At 45.8% G+C, this 17,121-nt stretch overlaps 1 non-coding gene across 1 annotated transcript; it reads left to right on the forward strand.

Moving 5' to 3' along the window:
• Positions 1 to 1,991: 1,991 nt before the first annotated feature.
• On the forward strand, positions 1,992 to 2,179 carry LOC117313459 (U2 spliceosomal RNA). Its single transcript, XR_004527967.1, has one exon. It is a non-coding gene; the product is annotated as a U2 spliceosomal RNA (small nuclear RNA).
• The last annotated feature ends 14,942 nt before the right edge of the window (positions 2,180 to 17,121 follow it).

Raw genomic sequence — 17,121 nt, forward strand, 5'->3', positions numbered from 1 at the left:
GTAAGACATTAGGTGATTTTATATCTATGTATTAGAATGCAAATTCATATCATTCTTGCCTGGACTCTTTTTTTTTTTTGCGGTTCGCGGGCCTCTCACTGTTGTGGCCTCTCCCGTTGCGGAGCACAGGCTCCGGACACGCAGGCCCAGCGGCCATGGCTCACAGGCCCAGCCATTTCGCGGCATGTGGGACCTTCCCAGACTGGGGCACGAACCCGTGTCCCCTGCATCGGCAGGCGGACTGTCAACCACTGCGCCACCAGGGAAGCCCTTGCCTGGACTCTTGACTGATGATACTTTTTTTCTAGAATTCTCTATTGAACCAGTTTTAAATCTTATTCATTCTCTTATTAATTAATAGGTTGAATAAAATCTTTGACATGTGTTTACTTTATATTTTTATGAGTCATGTTTTCATTTTTAAAAATTATACTTTAACAACCCCTGTGGTACACTGTCTTTTGTTGATCCATTTATTTATTTATTCAGAAAATATTTACTGAGAGTCAGAATTTAAATTCAGGAGGTCTGACTCCCGAATTGGAGCTTTAGACAGTGTGCTAGTGTGGCTCTAACACCATGCCTCCCTCTGGCTAGCATCGTATCTTGCTTCCTCTTTCCAGCAAATGTCTTTACCTTTAAAGAGCTGGCTACACCTGCATTACCTGGGAGCCTGTTAGAAATGCTAATCTCAGGTCTTTTCACAGGCCAAATGAATTAGCATTTGCATTTACACAAGATCCCCAGGTGATCTGTATGCAAGCAAAAGCTTAAGAAGCACTTGTTCACACAGTTGCTGCCCACTTCTTAAGACACTTCAGTCATCCTACTTGATCTCTCCGCAGCACCTTACCCTATTGACCCATTTCCTATTTCTTAAGACACTGTTTCCACAGTGCTTGGGACACTGCCCTCTCCTAGCCTTCCTCTTATGTTTCTGCTAACTTCTTCCTGATCCTTTGAGGTACATCTTCTGGCCCATTCCTCAAACATTAATGTTCCTCCAGTTATGTATTAGGCCCAACTTTTTACTTACTCTGCCTGGGCCACCTTATCCACTCCCGTGATTTTAATGACCACCGTTATGCCTGTAGCTCCAGCCCACGATCTTTCTCCTGAGCTTCAGAGCTGTGCATCCAGTTGCCTTCTGGTTGAACATTGTCACGTGGTCCACAAACTTCTTAACTTTTCCAGATTGAATTCAACCTGCTTCTCCTGTTTCACTCAATTGTCCAAGCTCCCCCACTGCCACTACCCTAATTGAGGCCTTTGACCCCAAGGTTTTTACAACAGACTTAATCTGACTCCCTGACCCTGGTTTCCTTTCTTTAGTCCATTCTCCATCTTGAAGCTGGAGTGATCTTTCTATATAAAATATTTGGTCCAGTCTCATGTCTCAGTTCATAACTCTTCAGTGCCCCTCCATAGTCTTTAGGTTATCGTCCAGATCATCATTATGGCCATTGAGACCCCTTTGCCCCTTTCCTTACTGCCACTCCCTCCCCAAGACAGATCCGCTCTGCCTGCCCACCATAAACTCCCTGAGTTTAGAGATCATGTCTGTGTAAATCATCATTGTATCCCTATTGCCTAGCAGAGTAGAGGACACAAAGTAGGACCCAATATATACTAATTTATCCCTATAAATTTTTGAATGATCTTTTTCTAGCCCCAATTCATTGATAACCCTTCTTATCAAATGAGGTGCTTAGAGAGGTCTGGTGATTTTGCCCAGAGAGCAACCCTGCCCCCACCTGGCAGCAAGAGGCACTGCCTCACTTAATGGATGAGGAGGTATGCAAATAACTAGTTCTTTGCCAGGAACTGGGAGATAAGACAGTAACTTAAGTTATTTGATAACAGAATTTCCTGGTCTCTGGGGAAGATGAGGATGTTGATGGTTGTAAGGACATGCTTACAAGCTGTGTTTGTGGACCTGAGTCAGGAAAGTTTGGGACAGGAAGAGATGATGGGGAGTTAATACAGATAATATCAATTCTAGGCCTTTTGGCTAAGATGAAGTGTGGTATCTGTTCTTATCAGTTTAGTATCTATGTCCTTTACCTGAGGACAATGTATTACATTGAGTTTTGGAACAAGGAGATAGAATAGGAGCTTGTTTTGTCAGCTCCATGCATCAACCTGGCATTGCAGTACTTCTAGGAGTAGTGTACCCCTTTGGGGATATTTAGTTGTTAAACAAGAGATTTGTTAGCTATAACTTTGGTGAAATTATGTTTCCCTTAGAAAGAATAAGCATGATAAACTATGGCAACTGGATTCATTAGTAAAGGATTTGGTTATGGACTTGTAAGAGGTACTATAAACCATATGAAGTAGTCCAGAATTAGGCTAACAAGTATATCTGTTAATTCAACAACCAGTAATTACTTTATGTAATGGCAGAATATAGCAGTGGTCACCAAACTTTTTTGATTGCTCCCTATCAGTTAAGAAAAAAGCTAGAGGGAATTCCCTGGCAGTCCAGTGGTTGGGACTCTGCGCTTTCGCTGCTGAGGGCCTGGGTTCAATCCCTGCTCCGACAGCTAGGATCCCGCAAGCTGCACAGCGCAGCCAAAAAACCCCCCCCAAAAACAAAAGAAACTCGAACACCCTAATATGTGACGATTTTTTAGGGTAAATTATATTTTATGTACATTATCAATAATTTGAAAAGGTAGAAAATTTTTCAAAGGATGAAATATAAATAGAAATTCACATGTTTTGTTTGTAAATCATTGTATTGGCTAAGAGGATGCCTGAAATTAGAATCCTGGGTTCATCTTATGCTTTCTGATGAAGGCCAAGTCATTTTGTCTGTTTGGTGGTTTAGTGCTTCTTTCATGGTGGATTCTTTTTGGTGGACATTAATGTGTGCTGCGGAAATCTTTGGCTTTGTGCACTCTCCCATATGTCCATCACCATTCTCTGCCCCAGACCTCATTGCCTTTGATCTTCTAGCCCTTTTCCTTCCAGTCCTCTAATCAGATGGCCAGGCCATTGGCCACTGACCTAGAATGTGTATATATTCTCACCTTGGGCTATTTCTCCTTCTACACAAGGTGGATCATCAGGTGTATAGCTGGCAGATTTTCTGTCTCCACTGTCTTTCAAGACCACTTCTGAATGTGACTGTCATCCATTTTCAGTTGGCACTCATAAGTTAACCCATCTGTAAATCATGCTTGGGCTTTTACTTCCTCCCTTAGCAGGTTATACAAGACATTCCTTATGACTATGGGTTCTTTTGCCCAAGGGGTGGGGATGCTTTTAGATGTATGGTGGATAGCAAGAGGTCTGGGCTACCTGCTCATGCAGTTTGCTTGTGTCCTCTGGTTCTGCTTAGTCTTGATTCTGAAGGTACCATTTCTATCTTTGGAAAGACTGCTGCTGGTCTGGTCTGACTCTTTGACTTAACAGGTCCAACTTATAATGGCAGCAGTTCTGACATAACTCATAACTCGTAATGGGAGCAAGTCTGACAACCAACTCATAATGGGAGCATTTCATGGTTACTTAGTGTTTCATAATGAAGTATTGCAATAACAGGCTGAGAGTTTTTTCTCAAAAGGCATGTATTTGTCTGCTGTGGACAGCCTGGCCTTGCTCTAGAATTTCAAGCCCCTGCTTTGCCCATTGGGGCTTGCCATAGGCTCCACACTGCATGATTTTCCACCCTCTTAGGTCTCTTGGATGTTATGTCCTAAATGGCAGGGCTTCGTGCATTGCAGCTTGGACCTGCTGCAGAGCCCTTTCCTACTCTGGGTTGCACTCAAAGTTGGCAACTTACCATGTCATCTGGTGTATAGGTGGGAGCTTTATTTCTAGGAGTGGATAAGATAGGCACCATCCACACATCCTTTCTGTCTTTTATGGTGGCACTAATCTCTGTCCCTCTCCCCTTACTCCCTAGGATATGGTCATTTCTTTTTATTTACTATCATGGCTGAAGAGTGGGGGAGTTTCAGAGATTTCTACATTGCCTTTCCCACTATGATAGCTCTTCTCTCTTACACTAAGGACCCAAAGTAGAGGTTATACCAACTCATGAGTATATTAGTTCCACTAAACACTTGGGGACTGAAGAAATTACCTCTTCTCATGGGAATCATGATGATGCTTTGGGTCTCTAGGCATCAGTGTCAGCTCAGATCCTGTGTCTAAAATGCTGAAAATATTTGCATATTCTCCTTTTCCAAATGTATAGTCATCTGAATAGATGATGAGTTACCTTTTGGGAAGAACTGGGAGAGTCATTATAGTTTCATGATCCTTCCTCTAGGGACTTGGTTTTGGATGTGAAAATTGGCTCAGATCCAGGAACTAAGGAAGAGATTTTGGCACCATTTATTTATTTTATTTAAAATTTTTTATTTTATTTATTTATTTACACAGCAGGTTCTTATCTATTTTATACATATTAGTGTGTATAAGTCAATCCCAATCTCCCAATTCATCCAACCACCACCACTCCCCACGCCACTTTCCCCCGTTGGTGTCCATACGTTTCCATACGTGTCCATACGTTTGTTTTCTACATCTGTGTCAAAACTTCTGCCCTGCAAACTGGTTCATCTGTACCGTTTTTCTAGGTTCCACACATATGCGTCAATATATGATATTTGTTCTTCTCCTTCTGACTTACTTCACTCTGTATGACAGTCTCTAGATCCATCCACATCTCTACAAATGACCCAATTTCGTTCCTTTTTATGGCTGAGTAATATTCCATTAATATTCCATACGTACCACATCTTTCTCCAATCGTCTGTCGATGGGCATTTACGTTGCTTCCGTGACCTGGCTATTGTGAATAGTGCTGCAGTGAACATTGGGGTGCATGTGTCTTTTTGAATTATGGTTTTCTCTGGGTATATGCCCAGTAGTGGGATTGCTGGGTCATATGGTAATTCTATTTTTAGTTTTTTAAGGAACCTCCATACTGTTCTCCATAGTGGCTGTATCAATTTACATTCCCACCAACAGTACAAGAGGGTTCCAATTTCTCCACACCCTCTCCAGAATTTGTTGTTTGTAGATTTTCTGATGATGCCCATTCTAACTGGTGTGAGGTGATACATCATTGTAGTTTTGATTTGCATTTCTCTAATAATTAGTGATGTTGAGCAGCTTTTCATATGCTTTTTGGCCATCTGTATGTCTTCTTTGGAGAAATGTCTATTAGGTCTTCTGCCCATTTTTTGATTGGGTTGTTTTTTTAATATTGAACTGCATGAGCTGTTTATATATTTTGGAGATTAATCCTTTGTCCATTGATTCATTTGCAAATATTTTCTCCCATTCTGAGGGTTGTCTTTTTGTCTTGTTTGTAGTTTCCTTTGCTGTGAAAAGCTTTGAAGTTTCATTAGGTCCCATTTGTTTATTATTTTTATTTATTTATTTATTTTTTTCGGTATGTGGGCCTCTCACCGCTGCAGCCTCTCCCGTTGCGGAGCACAGGCTCTGGACGCGCAGGCTCAGCAGCCATGGCTCACGGGCCCAGCAGCTCTGCGGCATGTGGGATCTTCCCGGACCGGGGCACAAACCCGCGTCCCCTGCATCGGCCGGCGGACTCTCAACCACTGCGCCACCAGGGAAGCCCCCCAATTTGTTTATTTTTGTTTTTATTTCCATTACTCTAGGAGGTGGATCAGAAAAGATCTTGCTGTGATTTATGTCAAACAGTGTTCTTTCTATGTTTTCCTGTAAAGGTTTTATAGTGTCCAGTCTCCAGTCCATTAGGTCTCTAATCCATTTTGAGTTTATTTTTGTTTATGGTGTTAGGGAGTGCTCTAATTTCATTCTTTTACATGTAGTTTTCCAGTTTTCCCAGCACCACTTATTGAAGAGACTGTCTTTTCTCCAGTGTATATCCTTGCCTCCTTTGTCATAGATTAGTTGACCATAGGTGTGTGGGTTTATCTCTGGGCTTTCTATACTGTTCCGTTGATCTATATTTCTGTTTTTGTGCCAGTACCACATTGTCTTGATTATTGTAGCTTTGTAGTATAGTCTGAAGTCAGGGAGTCTGATTCCTCCAGCTCCGTTTTTTTCCCTCAAGACTGCTTTAGCTATTCGGGGTCTTTTGTGTCTCCATACAAATTTTAAGATTTTTTTGTTCTAGTTCCATAAAAATATGCCACTGGTAATTTGATAAGGATTGCATTGAATCTGTAGATTGCTTTGGGTAGTATAGTCATTTTCACAATATTGATTCTTCCAATCCAAAAACATGGTATATCTCTCCACCTGTTTGTGTCATCTTTGATTTCTTTCATCAGTATCTTAAAATGTTCTGAGTACAGGTCTTTTACCTCCTTACTAGGTTTATTCCTAGGTATTTTATTGTTTTTGTTGCAATGGTGAATGGGATTGTTTCCTTAATTTCTCTTTCTGATTTTTCGTTGTTAGTGTATAGGAATGCAAAAGATGTCTGTGCATTAATTTTGTATCCTGCAACTTTACCAAATTCATTGATTAGCTCTAGTAGTTTTCTGGTGGCATCTTTAGGATTCTCTATGTATAGTATCATGTTATGTACAAATAGTGAGTTTTACTTCTTCTTTTCCAATTTGTATTCTTTTTATTTCTTTTTCTTCTCTGATTGCTGTGGCTAGGACTTCCAAAACTATGTTGAATAATAGCGGTGAGAGTGGACATCCTTGTCTTGTTCCTGATCTTAGAGGAAATGCTTTCAGTTTTTCACCATTGAGAATGATGTTTGCTGTGGGTTTGTCGTATATGGCCTTTATTATGTTGAGGTAGGTTCCCTCTATGTCCACTTTCTGGAGAGATTTTTTTTTTTTTTGCGGTACATGGGCCTCTCACTGTTGTGGCCTCTCCCGTTGTGGAGCATAGACTCTGGACGCGCAGGCTCAGCGGCCATGTTTCACGGGCCCAGCCTTTCCGCAGCATGTGGGATCTTCCCGGACCAGGGCACGAACCCGTGTCCCCTGCATCGGCAGGCGGACTCTCAACCACTGCGCCACCAGGGAAGACCTGGAGAGTTTTCATCATAAATGGGTGTTGAATTTTGTCAAAAGCTTTTTCTGCATCTATTGAGATGGTCATGTGGCTTTTATTCTTCACTTTGTTAATATGGTGTATCCCATTGATTGATTTGCGTATATTGAAGAATCCTTGCATCCCTGGGATAAAACCCCACTTGATCCTTTTAATGTGTTGTTGGATTCTGTTTGCTAGTATTTTGTTGAGGATTTTTGCATCTATATTCATCAGTGATATTGGTTTATAATTTTCTTTTTTTGTAGTATCTTTGGTTTTGGTATCAGGGTGATGGTGGCCTCATAGAATGAGTTTGGGAGTGTTCCTTCCTCTGCAATTTTTTGGACGAGTTTGAGAAGGATGGGTGTTAGCTCTTCTCTAAATGTTTGATAGAATTCACCTGTGAAGCCATCTGGTCCTGGACTTTTGTTTGTTGGAAGATTTTTAATCACAGTTTCAGTTTCAATTTCATTACTTGTGATTGGTCTGTTCATATTTTCTATTTCTTCCTACTTCAGTCTTGGAAGGTTATACCTTTTTAAGAATTTGCCCATTTCTTTCAGGTTGTTCATTTTATTGGCATAGAGTTGCTTGTAGTAGTCTCTTAGGATGCTTTGTATTTCTGCAGTGTCTGTTGTAACTTCTCCTTTTTCATTTCTAATTTTATTGATTTGAGTCCTCTACCTCTCTTTCTTGATGAATCTGGCTAATGGCTTATCAATTTTGTTTATCTTCTCAAAGAACCAGCTTTTAGTTTTCTTCATCTTTGCTGTTTTCTTTGTTTCTATTTCATTTATTTCTGGTCTGATCTTTATGATTTCTTTCCTTCTTCTAACTTTGGGTTTTGTTTGTTCTTTCTCTAGTTCTTTTAGGTGTAAGGTTAGATTGTTTATTTGAGATTTTTCTTGTTTCTTGAGGTAGGCTTGTATGGCTATAAACTTCCTCTTAGAACTGCTTTTGCTGCATCCCGTAGGTTTGGGATTGTTGTGTTTTCGTTGTCATTTGTCTCTAGGTATTTTTTGATTTCCTCTTTGATTTCTTCAGTGATCTCTTGGTTGTTTAGTAACATATTGTTTAGCCTCCATGTGTTTGTGTCTTTTACATTTTTTTCCCTTTAATTGATTTCTAATCTCATAGTGTTGTGGTCAGAAAAGATGCTTGATATGATTTCAATTTTCTTAAATTTACCAAGGCTTGATTTGTGACCCAAGATGTGATCTATCCTGGAAAATGTTCCATGTGCACTTGAGAAGAAAGTGTAATCTGCTGTTTTTGGGTGGAATGTCCTATAAATATCAATTAAATCTCTCTGGTCTCTTGTGTCATTTAAAGCTTGTGTTTTCTTATTAATTTTCTGTCTGGAAAATCTGTCCATTGGTGTAAGTGAGGTTTTATTGTCCTCCTCTATTATTGTGTTACTGTTGATTTCCTCTTTTATGACTGTTAGCAGTTGCCTTATGTATTGAGGTGCTCCTATGTTGAGTGCATATATATATATAATTGTTATATCTTCTTCTTGGATTGGTCCGTTGATCATTATGTAGTGCCCTTCCTTGTCTCTTGTAACATTCTTTATTTTAGTCTATTTTATCTGATATGAGTATTGCTACTCCAGCTTTCTTTTGATTTCCATTTGCATGGGATATCTTTTTCCATCCCCTCACTTTCAGTCTGTATGTGTCCCTAGGTCTGAAGTGGGTCTCTTTTTTTTTTGCGGTATGCGGGCCTCTCACTGCGGTGGCCTCTCCAGTTGCGGAGCACAGGCTCCGGACGCACAGGCTCAACGGCCATGGCTCACGGGCATGTGGGATCCTCCTGGACCGGGGCACAAACCTGTGCCCCCCGCATCGGCAGGTGGACTCCCAACCACTGCGCCACCAGGGAAGCCCTGAAGTGGGTCTCTTGTACACAGCATATATATGGGTCTTGTTTTGTATCCATTCAGTGAGCCTGTGTCTTTTGGTTGGAGCATTTAATCCATTCACGTTTAAGGTAATTATTGATATGTATGTTCCTATTACCATTTTCTTAAGTGTTATGGGTTTGTTTTTGTAGGTCCTTTTCTTTTGTGTTCCCACTTAGAGAAGTTCCTTTAGCATTTGTTGTAGAGCTGGTTTGGTGGTGCTGAATTCTCTTAGCTTTTGCTTGTCTGTAAAGCTTTTGATTTCTCCATCGAATCTGAATGAGATCCTTGCCTGGTAGAGTAATCTTGGTTGTAGGTTCTTCCCTTTCATCACTTTAAATATATCATGCCACTCCTTTCTGGCTTGTAGAGTTTCTGCTGAGAAATCAGCTGTTAACATGGGAGTTCCCTTGTATGTTATTTGTCGTTTTTCCCTTGTTGCTTTCAATAATTTTTCTTTGTCCTTAATGTAAGGTCGGATCTTAACAAATGGCATCGCGAAACAGAGGAAAGCTTCAAGTGGGCTTTATTAAGGAGCACTCCCGGGCGAGGTTCACTGGTCCGAGAGAAAGGGGCCAGAGAAGTCGCGCCCGGGCGAGGGTTTGGGCAGAATTTATAGGGGAAGAAGGGAAAGGGGTGTGGTGAATCCGGGAGGGCGCAGGGTATTCCTTATTTGGTGGTCTTTTCGGGTATCGTGGCAATATCTGGTGCCGGTTGCATTAGTCTTGGGACCGTTAGTCCCGCCCCTCGAAAGGCAGGAAGGCTGGGCTGGGTGGACAGTCCCCAGGTCAGTTCCTGGAACTGGCTGGTCCGGAAAGTCTCCAGGTCAGTTTCTGGAACTGGGTGGTCCAGAAAGTTTCGGTCTGATGCAACCTGTGAGTCTGATTGCGTTCCCCTGCCTTGGGCCAGTTGGCCTTACATCCCGACATCTTTGGTGTAATGGGGCGGCGTTCTGATCTCTGGCTACTTCTTGCTGAATGGGGGCATCGAAAGAGGAGTCAGGCGACCAGAGGTCCGAGGCTTAAGGGAGACCAGTGGGGGGTTCTGTAGGAATCAAGGTGTAAGGGCCGAGGAGCATTTGGTTTGTGGCCACCCGAGAGACTTCCTCCATGCGCCTGCAAAGGAACCTAAGAAAACAGGGAGCAAGCATGAACAAGATACAGATGAGAATTAAGGGGCCTAAGATTGGTGTTAGCCAGGTATAGAGGGTGGATTGCCACCAATTGGGAATTGGGGAGGCGGACTGTTGGTGTTTGCGTTGGAGTTCTTCTCTTAAGCGATGGAGGGCGTTTACGTTGTCTTCGACGAGTCCTGTTTCATTGATGTAATAGCAGCATTCCTCCTGTAGGAAGACGCAGGTACCTCCTTTGTTGGCCGTCAGGAGATCCAGGGCTCGTCGATTTTGGAGGGCAACTTGGGCTACTGAGGTGATCTGGCGCTGGAGGGAGGTGATGGAGGCGGCAGAAGCCTCGATGGCTAGCTGGAGTTTCTGTTCTAGGTCACGGGATGTTGAGACACTGTGTGTTAGGGCTCCTCCCCTGATGCCCGCAGCAACGAGAGAGGAGGCGAGGGAAATGCCTGCAACCATAGGGAGAAAGATGGCCCTTTGGCCCTTAGAGGTCGAGGGCCCGCATGAGTGCTATCAGTTCAGCCCTTTGAGAGGTTGTCCCTTCTGGGAGGCGGTTGGCCTCGATAATGGTTGAGATGGTTACTCCCGCGTAGGCCGCCCGTCGGCATCCGTCAGGACCGAGTCAGGACTGAGTATCGAACTACCATCCACAAAGAGAGTGTGGTCCGGATTTGAAAGAGGGTGTCAAAGAGTCCCTCTCTTGGTGGTTTGAAGGCTTCTATGACATGAGGGCAGGAATGGGATGGAAAGCCCCCGGTGCCAGAGATAGGCAGGAGGGAAGCCAGGTTCAGGCGAGGGGAGAGATCAAGAGAAATAGCTGGGTTTTCAATGAACAGTAGGTGGAACTCCTGGATGCGGGAGGGGCCCAGGAGGGAGAGAGACTTGTGGCCTAGGAGGTCGACCAGCCGGTGGGAGGAAAACACGGTTAGTGGGTGGGCCAGAGTCAGTTTGAATGTTTGGTGAGTTCAGCTGCTGCTGCTAGGGCCCGAAGACGTGGTTGCCATCCCCGAATGGTTGGGTCTAGCTGTTTGGAGAGGTAAGCCACGGGGCGGTAGGAAGGCCCTACAGGCTGGGCAAGGAGTCCAGTGGCTATTCCGGCCCGTTCATCCACAAAAAGGTGAAAAGGTCATTTGGGTTGAGCAGAGAAAGGGAAGGAGAAGATATCAGAGCGTTACGGAGGGTGAGAAAGGCCTGTCGAATGGCGGAAGGAGAGGTGAGGGGTCCTTGAGGGGTTTCTTTAGTGGCTAGATATAAGGGTTTAGTGAGGAGAGCAAAGTTAGGGATCCAGTGCTGGAAAAATCCTATAAGGCCCAAAAAGAAGAGAATTTGTTCCATTGTTTCCGGAGGCTGGAGTTCACGGATAATCCGGGTGCGGTCGGCTGTTAGACCTTTTGTGGTAGGGGTAAGGTGGAGCCCCAGGTAGATTACAGAAGATACAGATAACTGAGCCTTGGCTGGGGAGACCCGATAACCGCGAGAGCCAAGGTAATTGAGGAGATCTGCAGTATGTTGTCTTGAGAGGCTGAGAGATGGGCTACAAAGGAGGAGGTCATCTACATATTGAAGGAGTGTGCTGGGGGTAAGGGAGCAGGAAGTGAGGTCCCGTGCCAGCGCCTGACTGAAGAGGTGGGGACTGTCACGGAAGCCCTGGGGAAGAACTGTCCAGGTGAGCTGACTGGAAGTATGAGTATCCGGATCCGTCCAGGTAAAGGCAAAGAGGAAATAGGAGTCGGGATGTAGGGGGATAGTGAAAAAGGCATCTTTGAGATCCAGAACCGTAAAGTGGGTTGTGGATCGGGGGATATGGGAGAGCAAGGTGTATGGGTTTGGTACTACTGGGTAGAGAGGAATTATGGCCTCACTGATTAGTCGGAGGTCCTGAACCAGGCGATAATCCCCAGAGGCCTTGCGGACAGGTAGGATGGGGGTGTTGCAGGGAGAGTCAGTGGGGATAAGGAGTCCCTGGTTTAGGAGTCTGGTGATAATAGGTTATAGGCCCCTAAGGTGAGTCTCAGAGATGGGAAATTGGGGCCTTGATGGAAATTTGGAGGAGTCCTTTAGGTGGATGAGGACGGGGGAATGGTGTGTTGCTATTATGGGCTTAGAAGTATCCCAAACTTGGGGATTGATTGGGTTTGGTGTGCTTGGAAGAGGGGAATAGGAGGGGGAGGGTTCTAGAGACAGGCCGAGAAGAGGAAGCAGGAGTTGGGAGGAGGGGACCTTAGGGTCAAGTCTAACCAGCTGGAGGGAGGCCCCTAAGTGGAAAAGGACATCTTGGCCTAGCAAAGGAACTGGGCAGGATGGTATGACTAAGAAGGAATGAGTAAAAGGGAGTCCTTCGATATGACATGGGAGTGGACCGGTCTGGAGTGAGAAGGATGGTTTGCCATCAATACCCATGACCGAGATCTGGGAAGGAGAAACTGGCCCGGAATAAGTAGGCAGGACCGAATAGGTAGCCCCCGTGTCCACCAGAAATGAGATGGACTTACCCGCTACCTGTAGCGTTACCCTGGGCTCGGCGAGGGTGATGGGGGTCTTCGAGTCCCGGTGCCGTCAGTCGTCAGCCAGTCCCAGCAGTTCGAGTGTTAATGCTGTTGGGTCCGCCTGCCCCCCGCGTGGAGACGCTGAGGGAGGGCCAGTCGTAGGGCAGTCACTCTTCCAGTGGCCCGTTAGCCCGCAGCTGGGACAGGTCTTAGAAGGTGGTCGGGGATTGGGACATTGGCGAGCCCAGTGGCCTTCTTTTCCGCATTTGAAGCAGGCCCCCGGCGGGGTTGCCTTTTTTGGACCCCGTGGATGCTGTGATCCATGGGAGATGGCCGGCCTTCGGGCGGCTACAAGAGCTTGGGTTCGGAGGGCCACCTTCTGGTGCGTCCGAGCCTGTCGGCTGGATTCTGCCAAATCCTCACGGCCATTATAGACTTTAAAGGCCATCTTTACCAGGTCTCGAATAGGGGTCTGAGGGCCGTCTTCTGCCCGTTTTAATTTCTTTCAGATGTCCGGGGCTGATAGGGTGATAAAATGGGTGGCTAGGACCGCTGCCCCTGTCGGGGTGTCGGGATCCAGCCGGGTGTAGAGAGTTAAGGCCTCTGTAAGGCGATTGAGAAAGATAGCTGGATTTTCGTTAGCTTCTTGGGTTATCTCTTTTAGTTTTTCAAAATTGACTACCTTATGAGCAGCAGCCTGCATGCCAGCCAGGAGGCATTGGATCATGAGGTCGCGTTTACGACGGCCATCTTGGCCATCCTGATAAGTCCAGCCTGGATCGGTGCCAGGTACGGCAGTGGCTCCGACAGGCATGGAGCTGTCGGTAAGGGGAACCTGATCTGCATGGTTTCGGGCAGCAGTTTGAATTCTTTCCCTCTCGTCAGGGGTCAGAGTAGAAGATAGGATCACAAAGATATCGTGCCAGGTCAGATCGTAAGCTTGAGAAAGGTAGCGAAATTCTTTGATGTAGCGGGCAGAGTGGGCAGAAAAGGAGCCTAATCGCTTTTCTATTTGAGAGAGATCTTGGAGGGAAGCGGGAACATGAACTCTAACTAATCCTTCCGCTCCTGCTACCTCCCTCAGAGGGCAGAGGAGATTTGGTTAAGCAAGGTGCGTGGGAGGAGAAACCGTTGAGGGAGGCGGGGGAGCGGTTGGAGGGGCGAGCGGCCGGAGCGGCCGGAGCGGGTTCGGGAGGAGGAGAGACCGCTTCAGGGTAGGGTGGAGGTTGGAGAGGAGCTCTGGAGGGGGGAGAGGCAAGAGATCAAAGGAAATTAGGGGCTTGGATGTAGGAGATGTCTGTTTGGCAAGAAGGATCTGGGAAGTGGAACAATCGATGCAGAGGGAAGGGCGGGAGCGTAAATACGAGAAGGCCTTAACATAGGGGACCTTGGACCATTTGCCTGTCCTGCGGCAGTAATTATCTAGATCACGGAGGATGTTAAAATCGAAAGTCCCTTCAGGAGGCCATTTGGATTGATTGTCTAGAGGATATTGTGGCCAGGCCACAGTGGAATAGAAAATAAGCCGTCGGCAACGGAGATCTTGGGAGAAGCCGAGGGCTGTAAAATTGGCTAGGAGACACCCCAGGGGCGTCTTAGGATCTGGTTTCGATTGTGAGGTTTCCATGACCCCCAGTCTGTCCCTGAGTGAATGGAGAGGGAGAGAGGCGTCCCTGGTCTCAGTCTCCAATTTACGGCAGGTCGGAGGGCGGTCAGGCGACTGGGACGTCTCCACAGTTGCCCGAGGCCCGGAGAGAGGACGGAGGAGTCCCTGACGCGGCCGCGATTAAGGACAGGGAGTCCGGTGGGCAGGGACTCTGAGGGTCGGAGGGAACAAGGGAGGGGGACTTACCCCGTTTTCTGCCGGATCGGGTGGATGAGTAGAGGTTCCCTGGTTGTCTCCTGGGGGAGGGGAGGAGCGGCCCGCGCGGTAACCCGCGGGGCTTGGTACCCCTCCCGGGTTTCAGCAAATGTAAGGAACGGCACCAAAAACGGAGGCGAGCTTAAACAAGCTTTATTTGGGTAAGCTCCCGGGCGAGGTTCACTGGTCCGAGAGAAAGGGGCCAGAGAAGTTGCGCCCGGGTGAGGGTTTGGGCAGAATTTATAGGGGAAGAAGGGAAAGGGGTGTGGTGAATCCGGGAGGGCGCAGGGCATTCCTTATTTGGTGGTCTTTTCGGGTATCGTGGCAATATCTGGTGCCGGTTGCATCAGTCTTGGGACCGTTAGTCCCGCCCCTCGAAAGGCGGGAAGGCTGGGTCGGGTGGAAAGTCCCCAGGTCAGTTCCTGCAACTGGGTGGTCCGGAAAGTTTCGGTCTGATGCAACCTGTGAGTCTGATTGCGTTCCCCTGCCTCGGGCCAGTTGGCCTTACACTTAATTTTTGTCAGTTTGATTACTGTGTGTCTTGGCGTGTTTCTCCTTGGGTTTATCCTGCCTGGGACTCTCTGCACTTCCTGGACTTGGGTGACTCTTTCCTTTCCCATGTTAGGGAAGTTTTCAACTATAATCTCTTCAAATATTTTCTCGGGTCCTTTCTCTCTCCTTCTCCTTTTGCGACCCCTGTAATGTGAATGTTGTTGCGTTTAATGTTGTCCCAGAGGTCTCTTAGGCCATCTTCATTTCTTTTCATTCTTTTTTCTTTATTCTGTTCTGCGGCAGTGAATTCCACCATTCTGTCTTCCAGGTCACTTATCCGTTCTTCTGCCTCAGTTATTCTGCTATTGATTCCTTCTAGTATATTTTTCATTTCAGTTATTGTATTGTTCACCTTTTTTTGTTTGTTCTTTAATTCTTCTAGGTCTTCTTTAAACATTTCTTGTTTCTTCTTGATCTTTGCCTCCATTCTTTTTCCTAGGTCCTGGATCATCTTCACTATCATTATTCTGAATTGTTTTTCTGGAAGGTTGCCTATCTCCACTTCATTTAGTTGTTTTTCTGGAGTTTTATCTTGTTCCTTCATCTGGTACAGAGTCCTCTGCCTTTTCATTTTGTCACATTCTGTGAATGTGGTTTTCCTACCACAGGCTGCAGAACTGTAGTTCTTCTTGCTGGTGGATGAGGCTAAGAGGCTTGTGCAAGCTTCCTCTTGGCTACTATTTATTGTGGTGACTGTATTTAGCCTTCTGCTCCTTTCTTCTTTCTTTCTTCAGGTTGTAGATGTTCAGCAGCATTCTTGGCTTCCTTGGCTTCCCATCTATTTTCCCGCTAGGGATACCATTGTTTATTATATCTACAACTGTCTCTGATGGGTCAAGGCCCCAAGGCTAACCCTCCAATCTTGCCGTTCTTATGGTAATTACAGCTTTCTGGCTTCTGGCAGTTAAGCAGTGCTTCTGTTAAACCTCTTCTGTTTTACTTGATGGGGATGGGCAGGGAGTACCATCCCCATACATCTCATGTTAAGTAGCTCAGCTCTGTGACTTCCTCTCCTCCACCATAGAGGAGAACCACCCCTGAACTTCTTAGTGATGCTGATACCCCTCTCAGTAGATGGCCTTGGTGAATATTGTGTCCTCTGGGCCCTTTCTTGGAACACAATTCTCTGGTGGGTCTTCTGACCTCACCTAATATATCCATTCTGGCATGCCTGCTTTCTTCAGCCTCTGTATTCCTTCCTCTACCACCTACTAGGGCAAGTCAGGCATATCTGTTTCACTCAGCATAGGCCATTGCTTTCTCAAAGCTTCTACGAGCCACCATAGCAGTGATTTTGCCCCACGCACTGGAATCCTTGCCAGGGGTTGAGTCCTGGGTCCCAAGAAAGCTCCCTGAAGTCCTTGGATTCTTAACCAGTGATCATATCCCTGGTCCCCAAGTGCTTAATGGGATTGATATACTTGGACCTGGAGTAACCCCCACATTGAGTCTTTGGTCTGGGAAAGACAAAGTAGAAATCTTTGAAACTGCTGGGTACCCACTCCAGCGACTTTCTAACTTCCCATTCTCTCTTCAACCCATTGCACTCAGCGTTCTGTCCTGGATCCACTTGTTTTCTCAGTCTGGCTAGACCAATTTATCCATGACCATGACTTCATTAACTATACATATTCCGCCATCTCCCAAACTTCATCTCAATCCAGGATCTCCTGAACTGCAGACCCTTGTATCTGACTGCCAGACGTGTTCACTGGGATGGTTCATCAACATCTGGCTCAACTTGTCCAAAACTGAATTCATCATCTTTCTCCACAAATCTGTTCCTTCTCCAGCGTGCCCTCTTTTACTCAGTTGTCCAAGACAGACATTATCCCCACTGCCTCCATACTGTAAATGCCCTCCAGCTGAAGACTGTCAGGAACGTACTTGTATCAGAGCAGGTTGGATTTATTACTTGTTACAGGAGGAAGAACACACACCATGGGGGGGAGAGTGTTAGAAAAACTTACAGGATTTGGGCTGGCGTTAGGTGATTTGGGTGAGGGTTTAAGCTCGTGGGGCTTTACTCTGGGTGTTTTCAGGAAGTGGGATCATTTTGTTATTGGATATCTTAATAAGTCTTATCTAGAAAGAGGGGAGACTACAATGAGGCTGAATCTGTAATTGGTGAAGTAGCAGCAGTCACTCGTATTAGCCAGGATGGAGAGATGTTTGGACTTTTGTT

Source organism: Tursiops truncatus, chromosome 8, assembly GCF_011762595.2.
Source record: "Tursiops truncatus isolate mTurTru1 chromosome 8, mTurTru1.mat.Y, whole genome shotgun sequence".
NCBI lineage: Eukaryota > Metazoa > Chordata > Mammalia > Artiodactyla > Delphinidae > Tursiops > Tursiops truncatus.